Source organism: Melopsittacus undulatus, chromosome 1, assembly GCF_012275295.1.
Source record: "Melopsittacus undulatus isolate bMelUnd1 chromosome 1, bMelUnd1.mat.Z, whole genome shotgun sequence".
Lineage (NCBI taxonomy): Eukaryota > Metazoa > Chordata > Aves > Psittaciformes > Psittaculidae > Melopsittacus > Melopsittacus undulatus.
In genome coordinates, this window is record NC_047527.1 from 22,525,750 (window position 1) to 22,539,984 (window position 14,235).

Below are 14,235 nucleotides of genomic sequence, written 5' to 3' on the forward strand. Positions count from 1 at the left end.
AAAGCAGTGGGCATTGGCTCATGGAGAATTATATGGCTTCTAATCTCTTCCAGCTCAAGGGCTTCTCAGCAGCAGACTATGTGAACTGGCAAGAGGACTAAAAGCCTTCCTGTACACTGCAGTTCTCAGAATCGTACACTAGATAAAGAGAGGGATATAGTGACTGCAGAGAAATACAGCCAAAAGAAATGTGGTGTGTAAATATGACTCAGAACGTAGGTGAGCACAAGTCTGAGTAGAGCAGGAGTTTAAACCAAAACATCCTAGAAACTTCAGGGAGCTGGGAGCACCTCCAGTAGGTCTGTCTTCATCCAGATGCAACAAGAAGTAAAGCACTTCTTTTAAGACACTGAGGCAAAAAAGAATGGACAACAGATGTGTCATTTTTCCCAGCTAAGCAAACTTCTGATGGACTGGGTCACTCTCACTTCACAAAGACGGAAGAACGAATGTAGTACAATCGCCCTTAACGGAGTTATAATGATCACATAGACACTGACAGTCTTGCTTTCTGGGGGTATGCTACCTTTTGTGCTCCTTCATAGATGGTTAGCACTAAAACTACTTAAACATTACCATCTCCAACTGGGTGAGAAACCAGGGCCATGTCACAGTGGTTCTTTGCTTCTGAACCAGTGGTCAATCCATTCTAACAAGAAAAAAAAATGTAGAATAAATATTGTTATTATTCTACATATCCTGGTGGTGTTGTATCAGTCTGTTGGCTGTATGGTCCATGAGACAGTGCACTGGTTAATATTGTAAAGGCTCCTTTCAGAACCTGGAAAGTTAGAACATATATTATTTTAGTGAAAGCATAGATTGTGGAGGCTACAACAAAATCCACAGGAAGATCCTAAATCCTCCAACACTTTGGATTTTTCAGCAGCCTGGATTTGGATTGACCCTAATAATGTGTATACTTAGCGCTTAGAATCACATATATAGGGTCCATAGAAAATACAATTTACCAGCTGTGCAAGTATTTTTCTAATGACTCAGACTCTTTGCTTTTTTGTTATTGTATAAAAATGTGATGCTTTTAAACTGAGCAGCATAAATTACATTGTTGCTTCTCTGCTGTAATATAGTGTAACCTTTCCCATGGTTATACATTTTAAAAGGGTGGTATAGAGAGTTCTGTGTATCCAGTGCACCTCCTGGAGTTTGGTTGTTCTCTGTCATTAAAGTGGCTTTCAGGTACTTGCTGTAACATGCTTCCAAATCATCAAAGATGTAAAATCTTCCTCTTACATATTTGTATCGTAGAAGGCATGAGATACTGCTGCTTTTGGACATCTTTCTCCTGTTCAAGGGGTAGCTTCAATTCTTAAGTACTTTACTGTCATGGCAAAAAAAGTGTTGCAGTCACAAAACTTACCTTTTGCAGACTGATGCTCAAAAATAAATCACATTACATGATAATTTACATAAGTTTCCTGTGAGACTAAACCTGGTAAAAAAAAGCCACAAACAAACCTATGTCTGAGGCAGTTTCTCTACAGGAAAGAATGTGGATGAATGAAGAATTTGTTTCCAGGCAAGGAAGATAGCGATTTCATTTTTTCATCATTAAGAGTCTTGATGAGATCAGTAGGATCAGGACATGACTGAGCCCTGCATGTAGTAATTCTGGGCAGAACTGAGTCAAAAGTATTGCATTACAAAATCATCAAACATTAATTTATTTCTTTATTTTTAAGTTTTGGTACAGAGATTGCACCATGCCATCAATCATTAAAAGGTATGTGCAAAATATATCAAATGTCTCAGTCAAAAGCAAAGTAGAAGATTCCTCTGCATGATCTCTTATTTACAGAGACAAAACTAAGATAATAATAAAATAAAACAAAACATTAAAGTGGAAGATGTGTGATGTTACTTTTCCATGTAGAACACGCACAGCCCATGACTTTACTGAGTGTCCCGCTAGTTACGAAACAACCTGCCCGTTGGTGGGATTTTTGCATGGGTGAATGAATCAGTTTGCAGAGGGGCTATAGGATCTTATCTTATGCTCACTTAAATGTATGGCTAAAGCATCATCAGGAGGCTTGACTGTGGTTTAACAGGTGTCCAATACATAGAACATAGTCCTGAAGGCTAATGACTGCCAGGCTGATGTGATGTGTATTTCAAGAGGCAATTTAATGTTAACTTTTGTTTATAATGCACCACATATTGTACTATAGCAGCCCGTCTTCCAGTATAATTTTAAGTTTTCCTAAAGTTTGGCTCCCTGTTGTGTACCATCTTTCAGGGTGTTAGAAGAAAATATAATTTCTTTTTCCCTTACAAAATAATTGCAACAATTTTAAATGAAATGTAAGACAAGTGAATGTAGTTTCTTATATCAGGGAAATAAATATATAGGGTTTGTTATTCAAGAATATATTACAAAAATATTAATAAGTAATGCAAAAATGTAAGTGCCTAAACATAATTTTGAAACTAGAAACAAAGTTTATTTATACTCTATTTATTGATAAAGGATTTTCTGTTATTCTAGAGAGTTATATTTGTAAAATGTTGTTTCCTTAGATATAGCAATGCAAAAGCATTTCTATTATTTTAATTATTTGCGCTTCTATTTAACTTGAGTACCATGTACATGCTTGGAAACCTAGCTTTCACTAGCAGCAAAGTATGTGCATAATTAGTAATGGGGCCCTCAATCATTCTCCCTCTCATGTTCCACTGTTTTCCCATATTCCAGCACAGTTATGTGCCCTTTAAGCTATTTTTATCAAGTGTGACAACTTTGAACTTGTTCCAAGACCATATTGCCTTAGATGTGACCTTCTGGTGTGGAAGTTAAATGTTCTCTGAAAATCTTGCATATAACATGTACTTCTCTATATTTACTCTTAATCTAATATCTTCAAAGAATACCAAAAAGTCAGTGAAACATGAACTTTTTCTATAACAGCCTTGGAGCCTGATCCTTTATACATGACTTCAGTAGGATTTACACATGTGTAAGGACTGTGGACCATGTGTGCAAATATGGACACATGTTGTATCATATTAAGGTTCAATAATAGGGCTGGCCAGGAAACAAGGATTCTGTTTCGTGAAAAATTCTGAGGTTTTGGCATTTGGTTTCATTCTGAAGCAGGGTGAAATCAAGACTTTTCAGCATGTTTGAAAGCAAGACAGTCCAAGGAGACAGGCAGGCAGACAGACATATCACTGGGGCTAAATAGGTACCTGTCGTGGTGAATCCCTGTTTCAGACACTGCTTCAAATATGACAGCAGTGATCTAAACCTGGATGTGCCCTGGGCAAGGCAAATTTCCTTACTATCACGTTATTAGGTGTCCACAAGCAAGTGAAGCCCTTCCTCCTCATTTTGACTGAAATTCCATTCTAATGTTGAGGTGGGTGGCTCTGGTCCTCTGTCAACAGGACAGGCAGCACTGTTTGTTAAGCTTTTTGCTTGTGGAGCATCTCTGGACAGGAGATAAATTGTGTGCCATGTGATATATCCTATCACCAGACAGGTGACAGGCTGTGGTGCTGTCCTCTGCTACCTCACAGCACTCTAAACCTGTGCCCACTGGTATTCCCCAAGTGCCCACAATCTACTCAGCAGGCACTCATGAAGCAGAGTTTGGGGACAGGTGATATAAGCAAAAGAGCCTGGTGTGATGGTTTTGTATCTCAGGATTTTTATAATGTGTCACAATAATTCCTGTCACTGGAGTTGTGTGTTATCCCTGCAAGATGTTTGTTGAAGATGTACAGTTTTCCTCTGGGCTTACAAGGAATCAAGTATACAAGACATCAAATTTTCTGTTTGATGAATGGTGTTTGCTTATCAAAGAAATGCTGAAAGAGTATGAACCCCATCAGCTCTGCTTAATTTCCTCTCAAGTGAACATTAGCACTATTCATTTTGTTCCTTTAAAACAATTGATAGAAAGACTTTAAGATACATATTCATTTGAGATACATCTGTATCACTGCAATAGCTATATCAGCAAAGTTTTTAAAGTGCACCTTGAACATTTTGTGTCCTAAAAATGCCATAATATTGTGCTTTTTCTTCAGTGTTATAGGCAATGGTAATAAAGCGATTAACACACAAATTACAGTTCCATTTGGATTGTACTATACAAAATAACTTTTCCAGGCTAGATATAAGCTCTAGCAAACATGAGCTGATAATTTCATTTAACTAAATTTGTTTTGAATATTGATTTCATGCAATAAAGTCCCAAAAGAAATCCCGGCAAGCTTGAGTGAAATTCTTATGGACAAATAGAATATAGCTTTGCTTGTGGGTTGAAAGGACTTGAAGATATTAGTGAATGCCTATTTTGTTCAGCTGCTTTGCTGTCTGCAAGAACTGAACTGTGGTAATGATAGGAAACAGTTAAAACCAGTAAAGAAAACTTTCTAGAAGAGAAAATAGCAATTGACTGATACTGGTTATTTTAAATTTGAACAGTTAGAAAACTGATGAACAGGAAAAAAAATCTACATTTTCTCTTTACATTTTCTACATGAGTTTGTTTCCAGGAGATTTGTCAAAATTTAGTTTCTATGTTTGAAAAGACTCACAGCCGATATTTGAAATAAAAATGTTTGCTTTCTTCATCATTTGTTGCTAGCATGACCCAAGACAAGTTTCTGGTACATTTTGCCTAAGGGTCAAAGTAATAATTCCAATCTGAATGTAAAATACTATCCAGCAATTTGTCCTACATCTTGACATAGGAATCAGCCAAGTAGACTTTTCATCTGTTCTTTTTTATTAAAGCAGTATTTCAAAAGGTAATTAAAAAAAAAAGCAGGGAATTGGAGCTGCCCTTTTCTAAAATCAGATGATGGTTAAGTGTTAATAGTTATGTGGTAGCACCAAAGAGGCATAACCTAGTCAAGCAGGAACAGATTAATAGATGATATGAAGTGTAAATGCTGAAGATCTGCTTTAGCATACCTAGTAAGTATTATAAGTATGGATCATTCCCGCTCTGTAGACATGGAAGCAAATCAGGAAGAGCGTAACTAGATTTTGACCAGGACTTGGTGTTAGATACAGGATTAGGATTCAGGAGTCGATTGCTATTGAACATAGTTCATTAGCTGAAACTGCTAAGCATGCTACTAGGTGTCTGGAGCTCTTGGTGGCTGGTGGTCACACCAGAGGCCACCCATCACAACAACCATAGCTCATGGCTCTTTAAGCTGACCCACTCCGTTACCAATTGTGGGTACTTGCTCACTTGTTTATACGCTAACAGGCCACAGCCAAAACAAAGAATTAATTCTTTTCACAGAAATTCTCAGATTGAGTTCTTTCACGAAGGATATATTTTAACATTGCATGTCCCAGCTATGCAATTCAGATAAAATGAACGAGGAAGACAGTCTGCAATAATGAAAAGGGTAGATTAGATAATAATGAAAGAGGGTAGATACAGATTAGATATAAGGAAGAAGTTCTTCCCTGTGAGGGTGCTGAGACACTAGCACAATTTACCTGGAGAAGCTGTGGCTGCTCCATCCCTGGAAGTGTTCAAGATCAGGCTGGATGGGGCTTGGAGCAACCTGGTCTAGTGGAAGGTGTCCTTACCTGTGGCAGGGGGTTGGAACTGGGTGAGCTTTAAGGTCCCTTTCGACCTAAGCCATTATATGATTCTGTGATTCTGTGATTTTGTGATTCTATGGTTCTATGAGTAATGCCCAGATGATCGTGTATCAGATCTCTCTGAAATGAAACTTTGATTGCCCTGTGTTCCAGACCTCAGCTGGGAATGGCTGTGAGAGGCAGCAGGAGCAATCTGTCCTTGTGAGAAATAAAAACAATAGCATTAATGCATACTTTATCAGTAAAACAATTTAAATACCTTTTTAACAAATCCATGAATGGACTTCATTGACTGTAAGCCTCTTGTCTGAAAGACAGAAGGTGTCAATCTTCATGTGCTACTGGTCCACCAAGAGTGGTATGGGCAGCAGGAATCTCACAGCTGTATAAAAACAGAGCAAGCAGGTTTAAAGCTCATTCTTTTGGAAGGCTAGACAAACAGAATCTGTCTTTACTTTGATCTCGGTTGTGGAGGCAAATGCCAACCAGAAGAGGGAGCGCATGTCAACTGGAAGTCTATTCCCAGAGCTCTACTGACTCAACTAATTATTCTGCTGACAAATACAGCCATGTTGGCAAAATAAATAAAGAAGGGCTTGCCTTCTAGAAAAGGTCAAAGCTGATCAGAAAGGAACTGATACTTATATACTCCACCTAACTGCCCTAGCAGAAGTATTTCCACATTTGAAAGTGGCTTGATTTTAGTCAGAAATGTGTGTCACTCTTGTGCTTTCATGTACATTACTCAGCTCATGAGAGCAACAGCAGGCTCCTTGCTGTTCCTCTCCTCCTTGCAGCTCCCATAGGGATCACTTATGTTTGCAGTAGAAGTCATTTCTTCCTGTAAGGAGGCCATGACAGTTAATTGTTTTTCTCTTATACTCTCTCCCTTTTTATTCTCTTTTTGTGACCCTTTTTACAATAGGTTTTGCTTTGCCTTATTTCTCCCACTGTTCTGTTCTCCAGCTGTCCTTCTACCCTCATCTCCTTAGGCACTGGCATACAAAGAAGACAGAAAGCTGCAGAGGTCTGGCTGCCTGCGACACTCCTGCTACTCTTGGGTGGCTCACCCTGCTTGCAGAGCAAGTACCAAGTGACTCCAGCAGTAGCTGGCTGCAGCTGGGTCTGTTGGCAGAAGCGCTTCATTTGGGGAGAAGTGAGGTTTCACTGCCACGGCACTCTGTGCTATCTTTTCCTATGCCCTCTGATGCTGGACCACAACTCCAAATAGCTCTTGGCATCAAGGCTGCACAGCTATGATTATAGGGTAAACCAGAGGGGTTCCATGTGTGTGATTGGGAATCACTGATTACTCCAAGAGGGATTTATTTCCCCTTCAGTTTCACACTCATCTGGGGAGGTTTCTTTCTCCCCCCTTTTAGCTTTTTCACCCTGCCTTATTTTACGTCATTCTCTTTTATTTTTCTTTCCCCTTGGCTTCTTATGCTCTCTGTCCCCACTGACCTTTATTTTTCATTCTTCTCTATCACATTCTTTACCTTCCATTCCCTGTTTTCTATTGTTCCTTTTATTCTTGTTTCCTTCAGTTACCCCCTGCCTTTTCCTTCTTTCGCTTTCCCCTTCTTTGTTCTTGCCGTTACCTGTTTGCCCCTGATCCCATCTCCAAAGTGGTATCTCGCACCTTCATCCTACAAGAAAATAGTCCTGTTTACAAACTCACATCTATTTTTCTCTCGTGCTGGTCATGTGACTTAATACATCTTTCCTTTCTTGAAGGGAATAGACTCTGATCAGGGTTGCAAGCATTTATTTTTTAATGGTTAGAATGAAACAAATGTTTGAGGAATATTAATTCAACATATTATTTTCTCATTAATATTTAATATATTTGCTTCTCCTCACATAGTCACTGAATTATATTATAGTATATTTTGATCTTAACAGCAACGAATGAATGAATATAAACAACAAATTTAGAATCATTAAAATTAAATTGCAAAGTTTATTTTCAGTTGCAGTTTTTCTGATCATATGTGAAAGTTACATATCTGCACATAGAAACTAAGAAGCTAGGTATATGTATTCATATTTACTTGTTTAAAATCTGTCCTATAATGTAATTGCAAGTCATTATTAAAAAATAATTTTGAAAATTATCATTTTTGGTTCATTACTGAACCAAACCCAGAAAACCTTTTTCCTTTCTGTATTATTAAGACCAGAAGATATATAAATGACAGTTTTATTTGCATACTATAATGGGATAAGAGACCATTAGACTTTACATAGTACAGAGTAACTAATATTATTCTTTTTCATCTTTTTTTCTTCTTTCTGAGCCACTGAGCCCTTGATCTTTTTAAACAGCACTAGGTCAAGTCAGCTATCTCAGGAATAGTTTGCTAGAGAAAACAAAAAAGCAATGGTGTCTGACAGTCTTCAAATGCACTTTGTACCTTGTTGTTTTAGTGTCAGCTATTGACAGATCTAGTTGAGGAAATTTCTGGTCCTATCAGCAGCAACAATTCAATCTTCTACAGCACTTTTCACATCAGAGCACATTACAAATAACATTATCATCCTTCTGTTGATAGAACAGGAGGTTGCGGTAACCAACAGGTTACAGGTAAAGGAAAGATTTGACTAGGAGAAATAAAATTCCAGCATAAAACAAATACAAAATTATGTCTTTCAGTGACATTTCCCCCCAGAAAAGTGTTACATGAAGAACTTTTCAAAGCTTGCTGAAATTCCCTGTCCTTTGATCTGACTTTAGATATAGTTACAAAAATAGTGAAATTAAGGTCATTTTTACTGACACCATTTTGGATTAGTCAGGTCTTTCTTTCTTTCTTGTTTTTTATTTTTCTTTCTTTTTTTCCTTTCTATTTTCTAAAGTACAAGTTTGGTCTCTGAGGAAACATTCCCTCTCTACCACACAAGTGGTAAATAAAATCTACAAATAAATTCTACTATTTCCCCAAATGTATAGGATACAAAAAAATGTATTCATTAGTGTGAGATATAAAAATGTAGACTCACACTTCTGAAATCTACGGCTGTTCCTTTCACACTTGTGCCAAAGGCAAACAAACATAATTCTCCCTGGCAGCTGGACGACATTCCAAACAGCCACCACATTAATTCACTCACCTCCATCAGCCTCCGCCTGCAACCTGCACAGCTTGCTGCCAGGAAGCCTGGCAATAAATTCCACCTCTAAATACCAAACAAGGCAGAAAATACCATGCAATGCATTATTCCAAAGGACAGAATGGGCTTGCTCGATAGGGATACCAAGGTAGGGGCGTTTCTACTGCCTTTTGGCATTGCCCTTATTGCACTTGTGGAAACTGGCAGTTTTCATAGGAAATGTAGGTTTGCACTGGCAGTTGAAGGCTGAAATTTTACTCAAAAGAGTGAAGTTCATAGTTGGATGTTTAATTAAAACTAAAATTATTAATCTTGATGATCTGCAAACCAGTGATAACATCTGATGTGATTATAAGGGATCAAGCTTGGAATTTCTGTGCTTTTGGAGAAGTGTTGTGGACACCATACTGCAGCTCTGAAACACCTGTTAGTGCAGGGCTTCTTATTTTCCCTCCAACAAAATATATATTAAAATGGAGGCAAGTACCAAATAATAACACTATCTATAGTTATAGATTCTGTTTATTTACTTTATCTGGTTTTTTTTTGCTTATATATGTATGCCTATGTATGCATGTATATACACAAAACCGTTCCACTTTTCTTTCAGTCTTTAAGTTGTTTTTCTTTTAATTTCAAGGTGAAAGCAAGAAATAAAAGTAATTCTGTTCTTGGAGGAAACAGAGTGCACCTCTCTTGCCTAACAGCAACTTCAAACAAAATGGCCACTGTCTCAGGAGACAGATAATTTTTCATCAAGATAAAGTTAGAGTGTGCAATAGAGACATCACAAATTCAAAGGTTTTCAAATACAGGCTATTTCGTAGCTTTTTTTCTATTAACATTTTTTAGGAGTGTTGTGTATGCTGAAATAAAATGAACGCAGTATGTTAATTTGGTTTTCACTGCAATGATTTTCAGCCTGGAAGAACACTCAGCAATCTTAAAGTTTTCCAGTTTCTCAGGTTCTTATGACTGTGAAGATCTGGGTTGGAAAACTCAAGGGGAAAACTGCCGAAAAAGGTTATGACTGGTTTGGCTTAAGGTTGAACTCAGCACACAAGAGTCAGCCATTCTGTGCATTCGGATCCCAGCCAAATGTAAGTGGAGCAAATGGGATAGTCAAGGAATAAAATCATTCTCAGAAGTGTAACAGGCACTTCAAATCTCAAAAAAGTTTCACTTTGTGTTTCAAGCAAGTTGCTGACAATAATTTCATGCAAACTGCTTCCACCCATATTAGCTTTACCAAGTTTGCATTAAATCACTGCCTTTAGGGATGGCAAAAAAAGCTCTCTCTGATTAGTCTTCTCTCTTGCCTTTGTCTTTCTAGAGTTTTGCAAAGCTGATAAAAATACAGAGGTTCACACAGAACAATTTATTTGGATTTCAGCCAACTCTGATAAAATTCTGTGCCATGATCTTGTGCATCAGCAAACATAGCTCATTTTTGAACAATAGGATAAGTAGTTCTTTAAAACACATTTTACATCTTGGAGAAGTGTTATAGTCAGGAAAAGCTTACACCTTATAGATCTACAAATTTTCATGCTTTTTTTAAGTGAACACCTACTCCCCATTACACCAATGATTTATTTTCAGTGCTTCTTTTTTTGGGGTAGGAGGGTCATTCATATTTCTCCACTTTCCTTGTTCTTTTTGAAGCTGCACTAGGATCTCCACCTGTAGCCTGTTTATTATATCGAGTGGCTGAAGTTTCTGTAGAATTAGAGTTACGATTAATTTTCTAATAGAAATCAAATTCAGCCTTTGGTTATTCCTCCTTTGAAATTCTAATTGGACTGCATTTCCTGCCTCTGGATCCTTGTCTGGGATGAGGTTTCATACTGTAGGGATAAACTGTGCAAATGTCTCTTTTTTTTTTGGTTTGTGACAGCAGAGTTGAAAACCTTCCCTTGCCCAAGTTTGATTTAGTCCACTCTCCACTAGGGCTGATGCTTTTGAGCCACATGCTTCTTTATGATTTTCTTAATCTCAGAGTAATAGACACTGTTTTGTGGTCTTCCTAAAATATCAGCTTAGGGTAAGGAGCTACAGGGTCAGTAGGTCTTGCTGTAATGGCTAACTAGACAAGGACCAAGTCCTGCAGTCCTTTCACATTTAAAACTCCTGTTGACCTCTACATACCATAAGGACATAGTCGGTTTTAACTGTCTTCACCTCAAAATGGTTATTCACTGGGGAAAAAGAACCGGAGACAAAATTACTTCACTTTAGGAATGGTTAGGAGAAATGTACCCTAATTTGTACTTGAAAGTCTTCCAGTGCTTCAGATTTTTTTTCAGACCAGCTGCTGAGCTTTAAGTGGCTTTACTTGCAGAATATTTTAAAGTTCCTTCCCTTTTTTAAGAAATTACACTATTTTGCTGTTTTTTTTCTCTACCTTCTTAGTAGAGATTTGCAGTCTGAGCTCCAGAATTAAAGCTGCTCTTGGTCTGGGAGGACTGTGGCATTCAGTTTTGAAAAGTCTGAAGATTTTATCTTGTGTTCCAATATTTGCTTCTTCCTTTATAACTGCCATTCTTGAATGTAAACGAACCCATGACCATTTTAAGTTTCTTTTTCTTCAAGTGTGTTTCTACCCCTGACGTTTGTAAGATCTGAAAATACAAACACAAATTTGATAAAAGGTTAGAAGTTCAAAAATTCCACCTTATTTTTTCTGGAACTTAAAATTTTTAGGCCAGTCTCATTATTTTTGACACCTTCTAGGATGCCGGTTTTAGGGTTAAAAAACCTGTATGTGTCAACATGAGTTTAAAACCAAGAGACATAATAAAGGCTTAAAGAGCAGATGACAAAAAAAAAAGAAAAAAATGAAACAAACAAACAAAACTCCCCCAAACATACGTTTAAAATGTGTTTGTAATTCAGCTATTCTTGAATAGGAACAAAATTAAGATCCTTATTTTTCATTTTCTATGACTTCCATATCATATTTGCTGAGTTTACAGGTCAAAAATCTGTTTTTTTCCAGCTGCCAATTTACAGCTTCCACCTGAGATTTGAAAGTAAAAAATAATCATTCTGTCTCATAGGTCATTGCTGGTAATAAAGATTCTGCAATAGGAAATTAGCTGACAATACTGTTGATGATGTGCAAAACAGAATAGAAGCCAGCTCACCCTTCCAGAGCTCCATGGCTCTGCATTGCTAACAATAGTAAAACCAGGCTTTTGGTCAGAAAAGTAAGCAGCTCTAATTCCAGGGTAAGCAGGGAACAGCTCTGTTAAGTAAGAATGTGTACCTTAACATAGCAACTTTGCTGCCCGTAACTCTGCTGTAAGCCGCCAGCCCTCAGCACTGGGGCAGCGCAGCGTTCCAGCGGCATGCAGCTGGCTCTGCCTGCCTGCAGAGGTGCACCACCAGCCTCCAGCTTTACCGGGCTGGGTTCTTCACTCCTCGAGGGAAAGGAAGAAAGAGAACTACCAGGTTTTGAGTGGTAAGGTCCTTCAAAGGAAAATGCCAGCGGAGATGAGATGTGCTCTGCTCAGCTGGAATTAGTCACTGGAGCAAACAGGGTTCACTTCTCCTGGGTGGCTGCGTAACAGCTGCGATTATCTCCATCATGAACAAGAGCTGGTATTTTTCTTTCTTCCTGTCCCTAATAAATAAATTACAGTGACTTTAAGAAAGATATGATCCTCAGCCCAGAATTATTTTTCTTAAACTATCTTCCCATAAAGCTTCATCTGTATCAAAGAAACTTCAGAGTCTCTGTCTCTTACTCCACCCTACAGGAGAGGAAGAATAAGACACAGACCAGGACTATGACTCTAAGTTTCTTCACAGTCTGCTCCTTGGGAAGAGCAACTACATGCATGAGCAGCTTGCAACCCCTTACAAGGTTAAAATCTCGCCTGTGGCAAGGATTAGATTAATGAAAATGCATAAATAACATGGGTTTGTCTGCAATGAAACATTCAGGTGTCTGACTCAGTATTATTACCAAGAATAATTAACGCAGCAACGGGGAAAACACACATGTACACAAATGAGGTGCTGATATCCATGAGATAAATGACATTTATCACAAGCTGTCTCACCTGCCTTCTGCTGTGTATGCCATCCAGGCCTCTGTGACTACTGTGAAGCAACCCAGAATATATTAAGAATCAAATAACCAAAATAGAAATTGTCAAATAAAAGTTTTCATTCCTTTTCAGAAACAGAACAACCATATGTCTCAGATAAAGTGGTATTTAGTGTTGCACCTGGGATGGATGCAAAGGGGGGAAGAGTGCAGAAGAGGGAGAGCTCTGGAGATAGCATAATGCAAAATTATGGCATTATGAAACATGGAACAGCTATTCTGAGGCTATTTTAGAGGATTATTAAATAATAAAATGTTCTTTACTAGGTTGTCTAATTCGACTCATGCAAAACCAGTAAACTTATTTTAGAAGAGAGTAAAAATATATTCAAATTAAACAATATCATTCAGATGTGGGGTTCTTCATCCAGCAATTTTGGAACTAGTTCCATTGTCAAACCCAGAAAAAATGACAGATGTATGCCTCTGAAAGAAATTAATTTTATCCAGTTTGTTGATTCCCACAAAAGAAGATAATCATATAATTCTTTTGGACATTTGCCAAATCCCTTTGCATAATCAGGTAGAGATGCCTTGGAGTTGTGAGTAGTTGTATTTCTGCTGTGAACTACAACAGCTCTGGTTTATTTTCTTCTGCTGTGAACTTTGCTTAAAGAATGCCTGCTCTGTGGATTTTACCTTCTTTCCTGTAGGATTCTAAATACAGTTCCATTTCGTGGTGGCTTGCAATGTAATGAAGCCATATGAAGTGACATTACTGGCCACAAGAGGACTGTTGGAGAGATTAGCACATGTATTGCCCTCAAATATCTGCCGAACAAAGCAGGCTTGAGGCAGAAGGAAATATTCTCATTGCACTAGGCAAGAAGAGACACTGGTGTGGTGCAGCACTTATCAAATAGGATGAAAAAGAGGAGCCCCTCTCTGCATTCAACAGAGGAAAGGAAAACTGTTACTTCACTTCTGAAAATATTTATGACAGGGAATAAAAAGGTGGACTCCAGTGTTTGTACATCTCCTGTTACAGAGCTACAGCCCCAAGTCCAGCACCACTCTTTCGATGTCAAATGACAACACCAGGAATTTTGCTACAGTAAGGCTACAGAATTTGGTCCATTAAAAATGACTAGGTTATTCTTTAATTTTCAATCAGCTTTTCCAAGCCAAATTCTTTTTCTTGTTTACATTCATGTAAATCCATAGAGGAAGTAAGATGAAGTCATTAGTCCCTCAGTTACACTGTGTAAAAAATTGTTTTTCTAAATTCCATGAGTCAGCTTTTAGGGACTTGTTTTGTTATCATTTTAGCAAACATTCTGAATCCCAGGGAAGTTCATCACCTGGCAGTCTCTTTTTCTAAAGCAGCACAATACTGAAAAGGAATCAAAAACCACTTAGGAGGTTTTACTTGAGACTACAGATATTGCGGAGGCACAAGTTTTGCCAAGTG